Genomic DNA, 6,251 nt, shown 5'->3' with positions numbered 1-6,251 from the left:
TGCATTGAATGTATAGATTGCTCTGGGTAACATAGACATTTTAACAGTATTTGTTCTTCCAATCCATGAGCATAGAATGTTTTTCCATTTCCTTGTGTCTTCCTCATTTTGTTCATGAGTGTTCTATAATCTTCTGAGTATAAAGCCTTTACCTCTTTGCTTAGATTTATTCCTAAGCATTTTCTGGTTTTGAGTGCAGTTGTAAATGGGATTGACTCCTTAATTTTTTCTTTCTTCTGTCTCATTGTTACTGTATGCAAATGCAACTGATTTCTGGGCATTTATTTTGTAACGTGCCACTTTGCTGAATCCCTATATGAGTTCTAGCAATCTTGGGGTGGAGTCTTTTGGGTTTTCCACATAGAGTATCACATCATCTGTAAAGAGTGAGAATTTGACTTCTTCTTTGCCAATCTGGATGCTTTTTATTTCTTTTTGTTGTCTGATTGATGAGGCTAGGACTTCTAGTACTTATGTTGAAAAATAGTGGTGAGAGTGGGCATCCCTGTCATGTTCCTGATGTTAGGGGGAAAGTTCCTAGTTTTTCCCCATTGAGAATGATATTTGCTGTGGGCTTTTCTTAGATGGCTTTTATATATTAAGGTATGTTTCCTCTATCCCAACACTGGCTGAGCCACCCAGGCATCCCTCACATGCTTTTTCTGCATCAATTAAAGAGTATCATATGATTCTTTCTTTTATTAATATGATGTATCACATTGATTGATTTCCAGATTTTGAACCACACTTGAAACCCAGGTATAAGTCCCACTTGTCCATGGTTAATAATCCTTTTAATGTACTGTTGGATCCTATTGGCTAGTATCTTGGTGAGAATTTTGGCATCTATGTTCATCAGGGACATTGGTCTGTAATTCTCCTCTTTGGTGGGGTCTTTGCCTGGTTTGGGGATCAAGGTAATGCTGTCCTCATAAAAAGAGTTTGGAAGTTTTCCTTCCATTTCTATCTTTTGAAACAGCTTCAGTAGAATAGGTATTAATCTTCTTTAAGTGTTTGGTAGAATTCCCCTGGGAAGCCATCCAACCCTAGACTCTTATTTCTTGGGAGGTTTCTGATGACTGCTTCAATTTCCTTGCTGGTTATGAGTCTGTTCAGGTTTTCTATTTCTTTCTGTTTCATTTTTGGTAGTTTATAAGTTTCCAGGAATGCATCTATTTCTTCCAGATTCTCTAGTTTGTTGGCACATAATTGCTTATAAGACGTTCTTAGAATTGTTTCTTCAGTGTTGGTTGTGATCTCTCCTCTTTCATTCATGATTTTATTTACTTGGGTCCTTTCTCTTTTCTTTTGATAAGTCTGGCAGGGGTTTATCAATCTTACTAATTCTTTCAAAGAATCAACTCCTAGTTTCATTGATCTGTTCTACTGTTCTTTTGGTTTTTATTTCATCAATTTCTGCTCTAATCTTTATTAATTCCCTTCTTCTGCTGGGTTTAGACTTTATTTGTTGTTCTTTCTCCAGCTCCTATAGGTGTAAAATTAGGTTGTATAGTTGAGACCTTTCTTGATTGTTGAGAAAGGCTTGTATTGCTGTATACTTCCCTTAGTACTGTCTTTGCTGTATTCCAAAGGATTGAACCATGGTGTTTTCATTTTCATTTATTTCTATGAATTTTTAAAATTCTTCATTAATTTCCTGGTTGACCCATTTATTCTTTAGTAGGATGCTCTTTAACTTCCACTTATTAGAGTTCTTTCTTAATTTCTTCTTGTGACTGAGTTCAAGTTCAAAGCATGTGGTCTGAAATATGCAGGGAATAATCCCAATCTTTTGGTATTTGTTGAGACCTGATTTGTGACTCATTATGGGATCTATTCTATTCTGTAGAATGTTCCATGTGCACTTGATAAGAATGTGTATTCTGTTGCCTTAGGATGGAATGCTCTGAATATATCTGTGAAGTTCATCTGGTCCAGTGTGTCATTCAAAATGCTTGTTTCCATGTTGATCTTCTGTTTAGATTATCTGTTCATTGCTGCAAGTGAGGTGTTAAAGTTCCCTATTATTTTATTGTCATTGATGTGTTTATTTAATTTTGTTATTAAATGGTTTATATAATTGGCTGCTCCCATGTTAGGGGCATAAATATTTATAATTGTTAGATCTTCTTGTTGGAAAGACCGTCTAATTATGATATAGTGTCCTTCCTCATCTCTTGTTACAGTCTTGGTTTAAAATCTGATTTGCCAGGCAGCCCGGGTAGCTCAGTGGTTTAGCACTGCCTTCAGTCCAGGGTCTGATCCTGGAGACCTGGGATCGAGTCCCACGTCAGGCTCCCTGCATGGAGTCTGCTTCTCCCTCTGCCTGTGTCTCTGCCTCTCTCTCTCACGAAAAAATAAAACCTTAAAAAAAATTCTGATTTGCCTGATATAAGGATTACTACCCTAGCTTTCTTTCTATGTCCATTAGCATGTTAAATGGTTTTATATCCCCTCACTTTCAATCTGGAGGTGTCTTTGGGTCTAAAATGAGTCTCTTGCAGACAGCATATTGATGGGTCTTCCTTTTTTATCCAATCTGATATCCCATGTCTCTTGATTGGGGCATTTAGAGTAACTATTAAAAGACATGAACGATATGAAGTTATGTATTACCTGTAAAGTCACTGTTTCTGTATATTGTCTCTGTTCCTTTCTGGTCTATGTTACTTTTGGGCTGTCTTCACTTAAAGGATCCTCTTTAATATTTCTTGCAGGGCTGGTTTGGTGATGACAAATTCTTTGGGTTTCTATTTGTCCTGGAAGCTTTTTATCTCTCCTTCTATTTTGTTTTTTTTTTTAAATTTTTATTTATTTTTGATAGTCACAGAGAGAGAGAGAGAGAGGCAGAGACACAGGCAGAGGGAGAAGCAGGCTCCATGCACCGGGAGCCCGACGTGGGATTCGATCCCGGGTCTCCAGGATCGTGCCCTGGGCCAAAGGCAGGCGCCAAACCGCTGCGCCACCCAGGGATCCCAATACATCTCCTTCTTTTTTGAATGATAGCCTTGCTGGATAAAGTATTCTTGGCTGGGGCACCTGGGTGGCTCAGCCTTTGGCTCTGGTCATGATCCTGGGGTCTTGGGATTGAGTCCCACATTGGGCTCCCTTCTCAGCAGGGAGTCTGCCTCTCTCTGTGTGTCTCTCATGAATAAATAGATAAAATCTTATTTAAAAAAAAAAAAGTATTCTTGGCTTTTTTTTTCTTTTTTCTTTTTTTCATTTACCACCCTGAATATAACATCCCAGTCCTTTCTGGTCTGCCAGGTCTCTGTAGATAGGTCTATTGCTGGTCTACATCTCTACCTTTGTGGGTTAAGGACCTCTTTTCCCCCAAGATGGTTTCAGGATTTTCTCTTTATTTCTAAAATTTGCAAGCTTTTGCAAGCTTCACTATTATATGTCGAGTTATTGGACCTATTTTTATTGATTTTAGTTATTTTATTTCCCCAGAGAGGGATTCTCTAGTGTCTTCTATGCTTTTTTCAAGCCTGAGATGTAAGTGATACTTAGCAGAGTGGTAGCAGAAACAAGAAAGGCCAAAAAAGTCAGACTGTGATCAAAGGTGTTACCAAAGGGCTGAAAGTGGAAGAGGAGCCAGAGAGGGAAACAGTCGTAGCTCAAGACTTAGAGTGACAATTAATTAATCCAACATTTACTGAGCAGCTACTATGAGCCAAACACACTGCCAAGTTCTGAAGTAAACAGCATAATAAAATGCTGTTGATGCTATGCTGACATCTGCACCAGATGGAAGTGGGACCCAACAGAGAAAGGGCTGAGCTTACACAATAAGGAGGGAGACTGAACGTCACGAGAAGCATTGTAGAGGAGATGATGTATGAGTTGCATCTTGAGAGATGAATCACATTGTCTAGGCAGGCAGAGTAAGGAAGTGTATTCCAGGCAGAGGGACTGCATGAGCAAAGGCATGCTTTGTCATGTTGGTTACAGTCCAGGAAATGCAAGTATTTCGCCATGCCTGGTGCAGTAGGAAATGAGGGTCAGGTGGTGATGGGGAATGGAAGAGAAGGGTCTGGAGGAATGACAAGACCAGGTGATGGAAGATCCTAAAGAAACCTTACCTTACCTTGGAGGGAATGGAGAGATGGCCAAGAAAAAGTGACATGGTCACATGGGGTTTGGGCAACAGAACATAGGAAGGACTGGAGAGGGGCCGGGCAGCAAGTCCTTTATCATTGCAGAGCTCTAAGAGGTGGAGCAGAAATGTGATGAATCTAGTCATTTATTCCACGTGAGAGGAAGGTACAGGAGAGAAGAGCTCAGGGTAGCTCCTAGATTTCTGCATCACATCACTGATAAATAGTGAAGATATAGAAGAAAGGGGTGTAGGATTGGACAAATAATGCATTTACTCTTGGACACATTGACTTTCAGGAGCTTGTGAACATTCAGGTAGAGATGTGGAGAGGGTAGCTGGATGCACAGGCCTAGTGCTCATGAATGAGATTTGACACATTTGTGTGGTAGACAGTCCTAGTTCTTGCCCACAACCAGTTCTTCTCTACTCCTGGCCCAGAGCCTCACCTGTGGCTGTGTGGTGCCTTGTGACTAGTTATGGCCAGTGGTCCATGGATGATAGTGAACAATTTGAGTTGAACAATTTAATTGCTGAAGTTAGACTTATTCTGACCCCTTCTCCTGCAGGACGATCATGGAGATTTTGTGATGAGAAAGTAAGGTTGAAGACTCTAAAGCAGGACTACTATGTCATCATATAGAGGGCAGTTTCTTTGGAGGGTCACTTGGACTTGTGGGTGGATCAAGAGCAAAAAATAAGTTTCTCCATGTTATACTGAGATTTGAGGATAATTTCTTATCTCACTTAACCTATCCTGCCTAATACAATTTGAGGTATAGATGAGGAAGTTATCAGCACACATGTGATAGTAGAAGCCAAGGGAACGGTCAAGATTGTACAAGTCTGTAGAGTGGGTATAAAAAATCCCAGGACAGAACACGGAGGCACATCAATATTTAAGAGGCAGGCAGATAGTCATCAGCTAAGGAAACTGAGAAGAAGCAGTGATAGTAAACATGTGCTATTAGAAGCCAGGGGTGGGGAGGTGGGGGGAGGGAGGAAAACTGTGGCCAATAGCACCAGATGCTGTCGAGAGCGAGGCCTTGTAACATGAGAACTGGAAAGAGTGGATTGGATTTGGAAATGAAAGGATCGTGATCTTTTCTGTGAACACAGCTAAGGATGTAGCAGTGATGGGAACAAGACTTCAGTGGGTTGTACAGTGAACATGAATCCCAGGACACAGAACAGATTGGATCTTTAAAAAGATCCTCTTTTTAATAACACTAACAAACACTGGATGAAATAATTAATTAGTTAATTAATTTTTAAATTTTTATTTATTTGAGAGAGACAGTGCACCAGTAAGGAGGAGGTGGAGGGAGAGGGAGAAGCAGACTCCCTGCTGAGCAGGGATCCCAATGTGGGCCCCATCCAGGACCCTGGGATCATGACCTGAGCCAAAGGCAGATGCTTAACCTACTAAACTGCCCAGGCAGAACTGAAAAATGGGTAGGAAATATCAGAAAGGGAGACATAACATGAAGACTCCTAACTCTGGGAAACAAACTAGGGGTGGTGGAAGGGGAGGAGGGCGGGGGGTGGGGGTGAATGAGTGATGGGCACTGAGGGGGGCACTTGACCGGATGAACACTGGGTGTTATTCTGTATGTTGGCAAATTGAACACCAATAAAAAATAAATTTATTATTAAAAAAGAAAAAAAGAAAAATGTGTGGCTGAACTAGATGTTGGAAACCCTCACAGGTAGAAAGGAAGCACAATGAGTGAGACCCGGAGCTGGTATTTGCTCAGGTATAGCTGCTAATTTTTGTTGACCAAGAGCTAGGGTCAAAAGGCCATGTGTGTGAGATCAAGAAAGCAAGTCTAAAGCCAACACAAAGAAGGGAATTTGCATCAGACTCTCTGAAAGGGGACCCACAGTGGGTGATTTAGGAAAAAAAGCCATGCTTTTTTTTTTTTTTTGAAATGGTAGGGGTCCTTGTTATACTAGCTTTTGACAGCAGCATAACAAATGATCACACCCTTAGAGGTCTAAAGGAGTACACATTTATTATCTCTCAGTGTCTGTAGGTTAGAGGCTTGGGTACTGCTTACCAGTGTTCTCTGCTTAGGGTCTCATCGGGTTGCATTTGAAGTATTGGCTGAGGCCTTAGTTTCATCAGAGACCTGACTGGGGCAAGATCCAC

Source organism: Vulpes lagopus, chromosome 5 (genome assembly GCF_018345385.1).
Source record: "Vulpes lagopus strain Blue_001 chromosome 5, ASM1834538v1, whole genome shotgun sequence".
NCBI classification, from domain to species: domain Eukaryota; kingdom Metazoa; phylum Chordata; class Mammalia; order Carnivora; family Canidae; genus Vulpes; species Vulpes lagopus.
The sequence above is the reverse complement of the archived record's forward strand: the minus strand, read 5'-3'. Positions refer to the sequence as shown.